We start from the raw sequence: 15,345 nt of genomic DNA, 5'->3' as shown, positions 1-15,345 counted from the left end.
AATCTTCAGATTAATAGGCCCACTGAGTGCTCAAATGAAAAGAAACTAAAACATATCCCTGGGACATTTCTAGTCCCAGCCACACTAATATTTCAGTTTTAGAAAGAAGGGGTTGGAAGTGTTCACAGTGGTTGAGAGTGTGTTACCTAGCATGACCAAGGCGCTGGATTCAATCCCCAGCAGCAAAAAAAAAAAAAAACAAGAAAAACATTTTACAGTATTTTCCTCCACTAAAATTGGGTAAAAACACCAAAAAAAAGTACTTAACTAACACTGATATATTTACACATAATTTCCTGCAATTGCAGATTCAAACATATGCCCCTAAACCACCATGTTTTAAAACTAAAATTAAAATTAGTTTGACAATGGAAATAAAACAAAGTATATTCTGATGCTCCTTAGAACAGAAATATTTTTTAGCAATTATTTTTATTTCTTGTAAATATGCCCTATTCTAAGAAAAAACAAATTGCTAATTTTCAGAAAACATTAAAAATCAGAATATGCTAATCAAAATTTTATATTGAATTTTTTTTGTAGAGGCAGTGGTAAACTATCCTCATTAATACAATTTTATGTAAAATTATAAAAGAAGTTTCTCTTAAAAATCCAAAACAGCAGGACCTACCCATTGTATTAAACTTTCTACATAGCTATAGGATTGTTAATTTTGCCCTCTTGCTGAATCTAATATTTAGGGGAGAAGGAGGAACATACAAATTCTGCCCCAGAATGAACTAAATCTTCTTGAACTAATAACAGAAGCCAACTCTGGCTTCATTTAAAATAAACAAGTGGGGGGGCTGGGACTGTGGCTCAGTGGTACAGTGCTTGCTTGACATGAGGCACTGGATTCCATCCTCAGCACCACATAAAAATAAATAAATTAAAGGTATTGTATCCATGTACAACTAAAAAATTTTTTTAAATAAATTATTTAAGAGGGTTATGGGTAAAGCTCAGCAGTAGAGCACCTGCCCAACATGTATGAGGTTCCATCCCCAGCACTGCAAAACATATGGATAAGATATACTTATTTTACTTAAATTAGCACCGGTTAACTACCCCCACCCAGTTAACTAGGGATTGAATCCAGAAACACAGTAATCAATGAGCTACAGTCACAGCTTTTTTTTTTTTTTTTTTTTTTTTGGTGGGGGGAGTGGTACTGGGGATTTAACCTAAGGGCACTTTACCACTGATATGTGGTCCTGTAATCCCTAGTCACTGGGGAGGTTGAAGCAGAAGGATCATACATTCAAAGCCAGTCTCAGCAACTTAGAAAGACCCTATCTCAACATAAAAAATAAAAAGGGCTGGTGATATAGCATCCCTGGGTTCAATCCCCGTACCAAAAATGAATAAATGAGTGAATGAACAAATAAATGAAGTAAGTAATGAAAATAAGGACAGGGGATATAGCTTACTGGTAAAGAACTTGTCTAGCACGTATAAGGTCTGTGGTTCAATCCCAGCACCACAAAAATAAAAACAAAAACAAAATAATTTTAACAGCTGGGCATGGTGGCACACGCCTATAATCCTAGTGGCTCCAGTGGCTGACACAGGAGGATTTCGAATTCAAAGCTAGCTTCAGCAACTCAGCAAGGTCCTAAGCAATTCAGGGAGACCCTGTCTACGAATTAAATATAAAAAAGGGGTGGGGATATGGCTCAATTGTTAAGGGCACCTGAGTTCAATCCCCAGCACCAAAAAAATAATATATACATACACACATATATATATATATATATGTACATTTTTTTAAAAAAAAATTTTAAATGTAAACTATTTTATCACTAAGTTCCTCATGTTAACATTCATTTCTACCTTTACTTGTAATGTATAAAGCTGCTCCCCTGCCCTTTCTGTTGCAGCCATTTTCCCCACCTCCCAACCACTTGTCAATCTGTGAACATCCTGGCTAGCTACTGGTTCATCAGTCAGCTTGCAAGTATCCTTCTCCGATATTGGTCCCCTGTTAGCCCAGCAGAATTCAACTGTTTACTGTAGCTACCCCGCCATCTTTTCTCATCCTTCTGTCTCTCCTCCTCATCCTCCTGGCTTTCACACTCTCTCTAGCGTGCGCCCTTTCTCATTCTCTTTCTTTTCCTCTCATTTTCTCTCTTACCCTGCAGGGAGACACTCTGTTTGCTTAATAAACTCCCTTATGTGATTTCCCGTGTCCGGCATGGTTTCCGTGGGATTCCTTACATTACTCATGAGGCAAAATATTTTCTCAGCATCTGTAAGGCACTTGAAATACAGTGGACAAACAGACAAAAGTTCTCAAGGATTAACATTCTGATAATGAGGCAATAAATAGTCATAATAAATTAATTGTGTAGAACATGTTTCAAGGCGGTAACTGCTAAGGGTTAAAAATAGATCAACAAAACCTTTCCATGTCAACCCTCCACTTTTCCACTAAATTATACTTCTTATAAAGCTGTACAGTTATAACTTGCTTTTTTGCTGAATGTAATATTTAAGGAAGGTGAAACATAAGGGAGATTAGAAATACAGGGTAAGAAAAGCAGTTGCAATTTAAATAGGGTGGTCAGCACTGACCTCCTTGAAAAGATATTACATGAGGAAAGATTCTAAGTAGGTCAAGAAAATAGGTATGAAGATTTATGGAAGGGAATAACATTCTAAGCACAGGGAAGAGCCAACACAAATAGCGATGCAAACACGTCTGAGTGATTAATAACACTGCAAATTGGTGAAAGCACTCTGGAAAGCAGTATGATTCCTCAGAAAACTTGGAATGGAACAATCATTTGACCTGGATAGCCCACTCCTCAGTATATACCCAAAGGACTTAAAATCAGAATGCTTTAGTAATGTGGCCAAATCAATGTTCATAGAAGCTCAATTCACAATAGCTAACCTAGGTGCCCTTCAACAGATGAATGGATAAAGAAAATGTGATATATAAACACAATGGAATATTACTCAGCTATAAAGAAGAAATAAATTATGGCATTTGCCAGTAAATAGATGGAACTGGAGACTCATGCTAAGTAAAATAAGTCAATACCAAAAAGTCAAAGGTCAATGTTCTCTGATATTGTGTTAACACACAATAAGGGGGATGGGGATAAAAGTTCATTGAATTTGACAAAGGGGAATGAAGGGAAGGGCAGGGAAATGGGAATAGCAAAGACAGTAGAATGAATCAGACGTAACTTTGCTATATTCGTATATGAATACATGACCAGTTTAACTCCACGTCATGTACAAGTTCCCATCCTACAAGAATCGGAAGTTATACTCCATGTATGTATAATGTCAAAATGCATTCTACTGTCACGTATAACTAAAAAGAACAAAATTTTTAAAAATATCAGCAATTGCTATTAGTTTCTTATTAACATATCCCTCTTCCCCTAAAAAAAAAAAAAAAAAAAAAAAAAGATTTATAGAATATGACCTCCAGATAGAAGGGATGATACCCTAGTGGAAGTATCTCCAAGAATTTCATCCCAGGTCAAGAACTTTAAAGTTTCTTTACATAAAGAAATGACACTTTCAAAAGTACTAATAATGGCATATTAATACTTAACTCCTCTCCCACCCCAAAGGGTCAAAACATTGGTACTGGAAGTATAATCACTTTTCCATTAATTTCCCAAAATCCAGTCCAATGAGAAAAGGACAGGATCAATGCATATGCCATGTTCAAGGTGCTATGCCATGGGCCATGAAAGCTAAGTGACAGGTTTCTGTTCTCCAAGGCCTCCCGGTGTTGTATGAGAAAAACACACATCTTTTCCTTTTTTTGAGACAAGGTCTCACTATGTTGTCCAGGTTGGTCTCAAACTCCTAGGCTCAAGCCCATCCTCCCATCGCAGCCACCCAAGTGTTGGAATTACAGTCCTTTTTAATAAGGCTTCCATTTCCAATTTCAAAAGGAAATACAGCTCATAATACCATATAGTAGTTACTCAGAAAATTACTATGAGGACTGGGGATGTGGCTTAGTGGTAGAGAGCTTGTGTAGTATGTGTTGAGACTCTTGGTTTGATTCCCAGCAACAAGTCCTCCCCCCAAAAAAGTTGAAGAAACATTTCCACATGCTAAGAAATGTACATTAGAGAAAACAAAGGACAAAAAAGAAAAAAAAAAAAAAAAAAAAAAAAACGCTAAATTAGCCTTATGCCCTAAATTCCCGTTTTGTTTCATTTCTTGTGTTTCAATATGGGTATCACTATGTTGCCTAGGAGAGCCTCAAAATCCTGGGCTGAAGTGCTACCCCTGCTTCAGCCTCCCAAGCAGCTGGGACTAAGGTACACTACCATGCTCAGCTAATTTTGCTTTTGAATTAAAATAACAATTTCTTCCAGGCATGGTGGATACGCCAGTAATCCCAGCAATTCTAGGATCACAAGTTCAAAGCCAGCCTCAGCAAGTTAGCAAGACCCTGTCAAAGACAAATAGAAAGTGCTGGGGATAATGGTTTAGTGGTTAAGTACTCCTTGATTCAATCTCCAGTAAAAAAAAAAAAAAAAAAGGTAATACCTAAAAAACGCTACTCTTGTTTTCCTGTCAGTTTACTGTGAAGTATTAATAAGCAGGAGGTTTCTATTTCCCTTCACCATCAGTTTCCTCTTACAATTGATCTAAATAAAATGCAAACTCCCAACACTGCACTACAATGAGCTAGCTGCGTAATCCATGTTTTTAAGGCATGTGCATTAGGGCATTAGGGTAGAAGTATATTCTCTCTCTACCTAAATGGCCAACCAGGCAAGTTAGAGCTACCCTCTGTCATTTTTTACCTATGAAATTGACAAATATAAAACAGTCAACAGATCTGAAAAAATAGGTATACTCTCCAACTACAAATACTCTAACCCAGTATTTCACTTCCAGGAATTTATCCCACAAAATAACATAAGAACAAGGTTGTTCACTGTAGCACTGTTTGTAATAGGAAGAAAAAAAAAAAAAAAACAATAAAGACTGCATTTCCCAGTAGCCTCCCTTTCTTTCAGATGTGGCTGTGACACTAAATTATAGCTATTAGACATAACTGAAAGTGCCATGAAATGGCAACTTAAATTTTTTTTTTTTTTTTTTTTTTAAACTTCCTTTTAAAAGGCTGACATGTAAACTCTGCCCCTTCTTCTATTCTGCAGCTTGGAAAGGGTACAGTAGCTGGAGATCCAGTTAGGTCAGACAATGGAGTAGAACAGTAATAGCAGAGAAAGATCCCAGATGTGTAGAAAAGTGACAGTGAGAAAGGAAGACAGAATGGATGGCTCTCTATATTGACTGTGGCATTTTACCTGCGTGTGTATATGGAATTGCCAAAACTCACTTACTATATATATGCATTTTACTGGGCTCACTATGCCTCAGTTTAAAGAGTGAGAAAAAGCTCACCACCATGAATGCTATACCACCACTAATACATGTTCCTAATCTTTTACAGGAGAAACAATTATGTTGTTTAACAAGCCACTATTATTTTAGATTGTCTCATAGATACCCTCTTCATATGCCAATATGTAAAGAATGACAAAAAATCTGTTAAATAAAAAAAAGGCAAGATAACATTATGTAGAGCATGCTACCAAGTGTGGGTGTGTGTGTATTTTGAGGCAGGGTTGATAAATTGCTCAGGCTGGCCTTCAACTGTCATACTCCTGCCTCAGCCTTATGAACAGCTGGAATTACAGGTGCGCACCACCACACCCTGCTACCTTTTGTTTTGAACCATGTAAACAAATTACTTACCCAAAAATGTTCTTTAGACTATGGTTTCAAGATGATCCCACACTCAGCTAAATTACCAAGAATCACTAGATATAATAAAAATGACAAAAGAATAAAAAAGTATGAAGGGGAAAAAAGGGAATGAGAGTGCTGAAAATTCAGTATTTTTGAAGGAAAAGAGCAAGCAAACATTTAAACCAAAAGGAGAAGCACTGGAGCCATTTTGCTGCTGTAAGTATATACTACATCTTTAATCTACCATTATCTGCTCATACTGTTGAAGCAACAAAAGCAACTAACTAATTAAAAAAGCCAACAAGCCTTTTCTCCCATTAGCTGAAGGAAGCATACAAAAGTTTCTTTCTTGCAGGAGTACAAATTCTGCAGAATTAAAAACAAGAACATTCTGTAAATCCTGTGAATCAGATTAGAAACTGAAATAAAGTAATTGAGAACTGTATCATGTTGACCATCCTTTCTTATATTTTCAACACTATCTTCAACTATTACCTTTTGCATGACACAAACAAAATAGTTAACTTAAAATTTAACTAGACCATTCTCCTTTCTTAAAAAATATTTTTAGTTGTACGCAGATACATAGTTTATTTATTTATTTTTAGGTGGTGCTGAGAATTGAACCCAGTGCCTCACACATGGTAGGCAAGCACTCTACCACTGAGCTGCAAACGCAGCCCTAGACCATTCTTAAATAAATCATTTAAGTCAACCTATTTTTGTATACCTATGACTAGTGTATCTAATTTTATATTCCATTTTTCTGTACTTATTTCAATGGGATAATTAATTACATTGTATAAAGTAATCTTCCTTTACCTTAGAAATATCCATAAAATTCGCATTTTTCTTTTTTGTTGTTGTTTTTGTTGTGGTGAAGATGAACCCAAGGCATCCTGCAAACTAAGCACACACTTTACCACAGAGCTATATCCCCAGCAAGTCCCATTCTGGCACCAATGCTAGAAGATTACCATCTCAGTCATAAGGTGGAAACCTCTGGGCATCTATTGATCCATTCCAATTACAAAGAACCTCTTAAGCAATAAATACATACATTTAAACTCATAAAGGTGACATTTATCCTTTTTGTTTAGTAGCAGCATATATATCAAACTATTGGGATGAGGATGTAGTTCAGGGATAAAGAGCACTTGCCCAGCACGAATGAGGCCCTGAACTGAATCCCCAGCACAGTAAAACACCAACGAAAAAATATAATCAAATTGTTTCTAACAAGGCTCAAGTGTCACAAACAAAAATCACCCTTTAGTAGCCAAGACTAGGAGTGTAGCTCAGTGGTAGAGAGCTTGCTTAACTCGCTGGAAGTCGTGGATTCCAGGGGAAGAGAAGGGATGAGGGGGGAGAAGGAAAAAAAAAACATTTGTGTGTGTGTGTGTGTGTGTGTGTGTGTGTGTGTATACTGGGGACAGAACACAGGGATGCTCAAAACTAAGCCACATCCCCAGCCCTTTTAATTAATATTTTATTTTGAAACAGGATCTCTCTGAGTTGCTTAGGGCCAGGTTTCAACTTCTGATTCTTCTGCCTCAGTTTCCCAAGCTTCTGGGATTACAGGAGTGGACCACACGCCCAGCAAGCGGAAGAAAATTCTTAAACTTGGTAACCGGTTTGGAAATTTTGTTCAGGGCTTCTAGAACACTCCTAGACACAGACAATACTCATCAGACCTTTCAAAGTAAGTGCTCATGAAGTAAAGAGTACACTTTCCAATACAGTTATTCTATAAAACAGTTTCAGCAAAATAAAGTGATATTCAAATGTGGAAGGTTCAAAGCAGACATACATTAACATACAATGCACAGGGAAATTAAATTAAGCTTTGATCCTTTCATACAATACAAATTGCAAATGTCTTAACAATATCCGACTAATTTCAGTGAGGTTCACAAATGAAGGGTTGACATGGTTTTCTCCTAAAAGAGAAAAATCTATATTTACATCTGCCAAGAACATTTAATTGAATTTATATGGAATCCTCAAGAATGTTACCACTGTCACTTTAATAAACCAATAAAACTAACACACTTTCCAAGTAGAAATGTAGGAAGTTGCTCATTTTCTTAAAAAAAAATGGGAGGGGAAAAATTTTCTTCTAATTTCTACTAAGTTATCAATTTGAAAAAGAAAAAAACTGACTAAATAGGGGACATAAGAATAGTTTGTGAGGGAGTAATTATGTAGCTTTACAACTCTTCATTCTCTAGATTTAAAACATGACAATTAAAATTCAAGAAAGGTAAGGTAAAGATTCACAAAACAACAACTACAGTTAAGAACTAAGGTGACTTTCTAGTAACATACATAGCAAAATTTTAGGTAAATGGAATCGTTCATAATAGAGGCTAAATCAAACGAATTTAGCTTAAAATAATTTATCTTTTATATTCAAGAAATAAAACAGTAATCTGGCTTAATTTTTCACTGAAGCCAGGCACAGTGGTGTATGCCTGTAATTCTAGCAACTCAGGAGGCTGAAGCAGGAGGATTGCAAGTTCAAGGCCAGCCTCAACAAATTTAGGGCCGAGCATGTGGCACATGCCTGTAATCCCAGCAGCTCTGGAGGCTGAGGCAGGAGGATGGAGAGTTCAAAGCCAGTCTCAGCAAAATCGAGGCACTAAGCAACTCAGTCAGATCCTGTATCTAAATAAAATACAAAATAGGGTTGGGGATGTGGCTCAGTGGTTGAGTGCCCCTGAGTTCAATTCCCAGTACTCCCCCAAAATTTAATTAATTAATAAAATTAATTAATTAGAAATTAAAAAATAAAAATAAAAAGGGATGGGGTTATAGGTCAGTAATAGAACACACCTGGGTTCAATTCCCAGTACTAAAAACAAACAAAAGAAAGCATTAAATTTTCCTTAAATTTCAAGACCAAATTGTTAAAAAATATAGCTCTAAATCTGCCAAATATCTGGTTAATAAATGGGGTGCAACCATTATATTAAGTTTTTTAAAAACTGTCAGAATTACTTTAAAAATCACTTATTACTAAACTATCTCTGGTGCAAGATTAGGATGCACAGATACTTGTGAATATACATTAAAACTGAATAGATCAAAGACCAAATTGACACACATTTCTTCATAATGGTTTAACAATTATTTCTCCAGTGTGTGTGTGTGGGGGGGGGGGGTTCACACATTAGTTGATTTGTGCAATACAGTCAGAAAATTACACTTGAGAAAACTTATTGCAGCATTGCCAAGTATGGATTTAACAAAATTTAATCTTGTGTCTGAAGATTCTGCACTATCATTGGTTTTGTTATCTGATGTGCTTTCCTTAGCACTACATTAGTACTACAGTGCTCTACAAACCACATAAGTTGGTTTTCAGAAATATATGACAAGGCATGAGCACTAAGAAGTCTAGGCTCCTGGTTTACAGTGTGCAAGAGGACAAAGGTGTATCCATGTGCCACTGGTGAACACACTGCTGCTCTGTTTACCATTTAAAGGTGTGACAAACAGAATTATACCATGCAACAATTACACGACATAAGGTTACAAACCAATTTCTGGACCAAAAAAAAATGATGCAACAATTACATGGTGCTGACAATTATGCAGTAAAATTCAGTACTGTAAATTTTAAGTGTAAAAATATTTTATGCTATATAATCTTTAAAAATACATAGGTAACCAAAATGTAAAATTGCATTTAAATTTGGGAAAAAGTTACATCCTCCTACCAGCTAATAAAAAATTGAACTCTTCAGTAAAATTAATATTTGAGTTTAAAAGAAACAGTAATAAGGGGCTGAGACTGTAGCTCGGTGGTAGAGTGCTTGCCTAGCATGCACGAGGACCTGGGTTCAACCCCCAATACATTTAAAAAAAAAAAAAAGAAACAGTAATAGAAAATAAGTTCTTAAAGAGTGTTTGCTATTTGTCAAAGAACATAAGATTTATAAAACTCTGCTAGGAAAAAAGCGACAGAAGTTAATGTACTTGGCAGAATGCTGACATGTGCAAGAAACACACATTGTGCTTCTTTCTAAGAAATAAATTCAAGATAATTATTATCACACTAAATAAAATGTAGACAAAATGTTGCAAGATAATGCTTCCTTAAAGTCGAAATCTCTCAGATCCTCTTTAGACTTATTTTCAGGATACATTCTGATTAGCTCTTTGTTGTACCCCAAAGAGCTAAAGTATCACTGTGACAGAGTTCTTCATCTAGAAAAGATGACAACCTTGAACTACAGAAACCTACTTCCTACAGTGACTGGGGATTGTGAAAGTACTGAGAATCTCCAGAGAATAATCCTGATGACTGAACTTGAAATAAGATCTCTTGTCCTAATTTGGAAACAAGTCCAACTCAGATGTTCTCAGACAATACAGCAAATGTATCTTTTGAGATACACTTATCAAAACTCATTTCATCTTCAGAAACTCCAGTTCATCAATAATTCCCTTTTGTAGTTCCAAAAGTGACTTTACAGCTTTAAATAAACAATTCTACAAACAACACTTATTTAAAAAAAAAAAAAAATGAACACTTTATTATGATACTAAGGACTGAACCCAGGGCATTCTATCCCAGAGCTATATCCTCACCCCCCTTTTTTTAATCTTAAGGCAGGGTCTTCCTAAGTAAGTCGCTGAAGGCTGGTCTTGAACTTGCATCAGACCTTTTTATTTTGTATTTTGAGACAGGGTCTCACCAAGAGACTAATTTGGTGAGGTTGGCCTCAAACTTACAACCCTCCTGTGCTTTGGCCTCCTGAATCACTGGGATTATAGGCATGCTCTATGGCACCCAGCATGAAGTCTTAAATGAGATTTTTAAACAAGCCATAAAAACCTAGAGCAGGTTCTTGTTCAAGAGAGTAACATTAACCCAAAATTTTGTCCAATTAACTGAGCATCTGTGCACAGAGACTGAAGAGAGTAAATAATTATGAAAACCAGAAAAAATTACAGAACTTTAAGTTCAGAACAATCACTGGTCTAGACATATGCTTCCAATACAGGAGCTAATCAACATGTGGTTTGAGACTTAAAACATCACTCACCTAACCCGAGTTGTTTAATATAAAATGCACATCAGATTTCAAAGACTTCACATGATAAAAAGACCATAAACTACTTTGATATTTTTATATTGATTATGCTGAAACCATAACTTTTGGGATATACTGTTATATAACATAATTTAAATTATTTTCACTCAGGCTAGAGAATGCAGTTTAGTTGTAGAACACTTGCCCAGAAAGTACAAGGCCTGGATTCAAACCCCAGCATTGCAAATACATATACATACACATTTTTTCCACTCTTTTCCTTTAAAGGTGGCTAATAGAAATTTTTTAATTACACATAAGGCTCACATTGGTTTCTATTGGAAAGTACTGCTCTCTATTGTTATCTCAACTTTTCTGACACTCTCACTCCCATCATGAATGTGTTCTCATTAGTATGTTTATATATTTATAAATGTGATACATAAAAATTCTAATATACTTTTATATACAGTATAAAATGTACATAAAAATGCCAAAAAGAATTAAAAAATAGAAGTTTTAACTGTCTTCTTTTTGAAATTCAATGGACTATCCCATACATTCCACACTGGAGACTGAGGGTATTAGCAGAGATTAAACAAGAAAAAACAAACCCAAACAAAAGATTCACTAAAAATTTAATGACTGGTTAACTATGGATATAGATGTAGGCATGACCTAGATAGGATGGTAACTGAGAAGCCTAAGCAATAAGGGTTGGATTATAAAGTGCGACAAAAGGTCAAGAACACACACAGCTTTAGACAGTCTTTAGAAAGATTTTACATAAAATCTTCTCTGGATCCTTAAGTAAAGGCCTATCTCAGTCTGATGGTTGTTATATAAAAGTACCTTAGCCAGTCATGGTGGGTAAGCCTGTAATCCCAGCAACTGGGATGCTGAAGTAGGAGGATCCCAAGTTTGAGGCCAGCCTCTGCAACTTAGCAAGAACCTGTCTCAAAGTAAAAAGCAAAAGGGTTGGGGATATAGTTCAATGGTAAAGTGCCTCTGAGTTCAATCCCAACCTACAATCCCCCCACTGAAAAAAACACCAGACTGGGTAATTTATAAACAAATTTCTCACAGTTCTGGAGATTAAGAAGTCCAAGAGCAAATGCACTGTCAAATTCAGTTCTGGTGAGAGGTCATTCCTCTTAAATGGACCTTTTCTTATTGCTGTATCCTCTTATGGTAGAAGGGTCAAAGAATTCCCTCCTATCTCCGTTATGGCACTATTCCTACTCACAGGGGTCCACACTCAAGTACTAAACATATCCTAAATCCCACCTGTTACATTATTACATTGGAAACTGGGTTTCAACATGAATTGTGGGGGAGGGGACACATTGAGATTATAGCATTTCACTCCTGGTCACCCAAAATTCATACCCTCTCACAAGCAAAATACTTCAGTTTTTCCAAACAGCCCCAAACAAACATCTTATTCCACCAACTCAAAAATCTGACGTCGAGTCTCATCTAAATCAGATGCAAGTGAAAACCAAAAATGTGATTCATCCTAAGGCAGATTCCTCTCCAGTCTTGTCTGTGAAATCAAACAGGCTATGTGCTTCCAAAATACAATGGTGGATCAGGCACAATTCCAAAAGGAGAAAGCAGAAAAGAAAAAAGATTACAGGTCTCTCCAAATCCAAAATCCAAGAGGACAAACATTAAGTCTTAAAGCTCCAGAATAATCTTCTCAGACTTTATGTCCTGCCTTCCAGATGCACAGTGCTGGGGATCGGGCCCCCAAGGTTCCAGGCAGCCCCGCTCTCATGGCTTTGCTGGGCACATCACAAGTTGTAGCTCTCACCAGCTGGGCAAAAGGTGCCTGCATCTCTCCCAGGCTGAAGTTGCTAGCAGGTAGCTAGCTCTTCGGGGGTCTTGATGGCAGCCCTGACCTCATGGCTCCACTGGATATTTTCCCTGAGGGCAGCTTTCCAATGGCCTCAGTCCTGTGACAGTTCTCTGCCCCAGTGCCAAAGCTCTCCAGAGCATCTTTTGAAATCTAGGTGGAGGTAGCAATGCCCTCAACTCACACACACAGTTCATGTACTCCACCCTGGAAGGAACCACATCACACAAAGTTTATGACCTATGGCCTCCAGAAAGGTGGCCACAGTGGTCAGCACCGTATCTGAGTGCACAGGAGCCACAGCTAGGACAGCCAAAGAGTGATATGCTGGAAATGCAGGGAGGAAAGACTTGAAATCATTCTGCTTCCAAAGCCCTGGCATTCAAGCCTTGTAACAGGCAGGACAGCCCTAAAGACCTGAATGCCTTCAGGATTACTACCTTGATAAATAGTACCTGGCTTCCAACTACCCATACTGGTCTCCTTAACCAACGTTTACCTGGCCACATCCTGGGCACTATCTTCTGAACATACTTTCATTATTTACAACAAGGGCAGGTTGAGAATTTGCCAAATCTTTTTTAAGTTCTCCTTCCCTTTTGATTATAAATTCTGTCTTTAACTTGATTTTTATCTTTTCTTATTATTAGTCAAAAGAAGTCATGTGCACCTAACACTTTGTATTTCTTCTGCCAAGTATCCTATTTCATTGCTCAGAAGTTCTGCTTCCACAAAACACAATTCTTACAATTGTCTTTCCTCTAGTTTCCAAGATGTTCGTCATTTCCACCTGAGGCATGGTCAGAATCGTCATTACAGACCATACTTTACCAATAGTCTGTTTGCTACAATTCAGGTAATCTCTAATATTCAGGCTTACTCTACGGTTCTCTTTTGAATCCTCTCCAGAATCATCCTTAAGGTTATTTTATAGCAGTGTGCCCTAAAACTCTGCTGGTCTCTATTCATTACTTAGTTTCAAGACACATACACATTTTTAATTACCTGTCACAGCAGCATCCCACCTGTAGGTACCAACTTTTGTCTTCATCCACTCGGGTTGCTATACTGAAGTACCTTACCCTGGGTAATTTATAAACAGAAATGTGTTGCTCAGTTTTGGAAGCTATGAAGTTCAAGATCAAGGTAGCGGCAGATCCAGTACCATTCCTCATAGATGATGCTTTCTTCCTGTGTCCTCACATGATAGAAGGGGCAAAGGGTTCTCTCAAGCCTCTTTCAGAAGGACATTATTACCATCACCTCCTAAAGGGCTTGCCTCTTGTGTTCATTTCTTTCTATTCTTAAGACCTAGCCTAGTTACCAACCAAATTTGTTAACAAAGTAGTCTAAACAGTTTCACTGATAAATGGACAGAAAGGCATATAGATGGTAAAGCAAATATAGCAAAATATGAATTACAGAATATAGATGGTATTTAAGTACTCGGTGTACAAAACTTCTACATTAATTTTTCACTATAAAATGCTAGGAAAAGAAAGCAAAGACTAGAAATGAAGACTGTGAGAAGCTCAAGTATTCTCCAGGTTTATAAATGAAATGGATTCACTTGAAAGAAAAAGATATATACGTGCCTGAGAGTGGAACAAACAGAACAGATATTTCTCTACCTCTAACTTTTAGACTGCATACACAGACTAGTGGTCTTGAGCTAGTGTTAAACAAAAGTGCTACTAGCTAAGCTTTATTCTTTCTAGGACAATCCATATCTGTAGAGTCGAGGACCTTTGCCTATTTTGTACCATGATAATATACTTCATATTTTATCTGAGTTTCTAACACCCACTTAAACTGACCTTTAGATGAAGAAACATCTAGTCAATTTGGTATAATATAAATGGATCATCCTCTTGTCCAGATTCTAGCCTTTCAGTCACAAGGTTCTCTACAACAATGTCAAGAGTTCTTGCAGCAGACCCTGGAAGAAACTAATTTTATCCATGTCATAGTCCCTGGCACAAAGACACTCAAAAAATGTTTCCTGATGAAGGAAATTCATGCTTTATAATGTTATAATCACACTTACAACAGGTGCTTAGTTTGGAATTTACACATACATTGTGCTAAGAGAAGAAAATGTACAACCTAGTTGTCTGAAGTTGACTAAGGGAATATCTAGAGCCTTCTTCTGTAGAGCACTAATTAAAGGATGGAGTTAGCAATGAAAGGCTAATAAGTTCTTTTAACTAACACTGTAAAAAAAATAAAGAAAACACCACCAAACACTACATTTTAATTATTGATGGTCTCCTGGATACCAGTAGGTTCATCAGCTTTAAAATACCATAAGCATGAACTGAAGGGGAGAAGACAAATTAGGTGAAGATAAGAATTGACAGGAATTCAATTTCCAAATGACCCAAATGCATTTGGAGCTCATCTGTTCTTTTCTGTTGTTGCTTCCAAAGGACTGCAGATCATGCACTTGCTGAATTTTGCCTTTGTCACACATGACCTAACAAGGAAGGCATTCATCATACCATAGTAGCTTCCCCTAAGTATCTGGTTCTAAACAGCTGCAAATTTTGGAAGGTAACACTAAATGATGTCTCTCAAGATAAGTATGTTCTTTCACCAACAAATATTAAAACAAGATTGCAGTCTACTAGAATATCAAAACTGCAGAATTAAACTGCCCAAATTTTAAAAATAAAGTAGAAACTGTAAGAATTAAAACTCTTA

At 36.7% G+C, this 15,345-nt stretch overlaps 1 protein-coding gene across 2 annotated transcripts in view; it reads right to left on the bottom strand.

Annotated features, from left to right (window-relative positions):
• Fbxo34 (F-box protein 34) overlaps positions 1-15,345 on the bottom strand; it is a 74,002-nt gene that overhangs the window by 55,668 nt on the left and 2,989 nt on the right. The window lies entirely within an intron of this gene.

This window comes from Sciurus carolinensis, chromosome 2, assembly GCF_902686445.1.
Source record: "Sciurus carolinensis chromosome 2, mSciCar1.2, whole genome shotgun sequence".
Classification (NCBI taxonomy): domain Eukaryota; kingdom Metazoa; phylum Chordata; class Mammalia; order Rodentia; family Sciuridae; genus Sciurus; species Sciurus carolinensis.
Note: the sequence above shows the minus strand (reverse complement) of the source record. Positions and strands in the feature narration are given on the sequence as shown.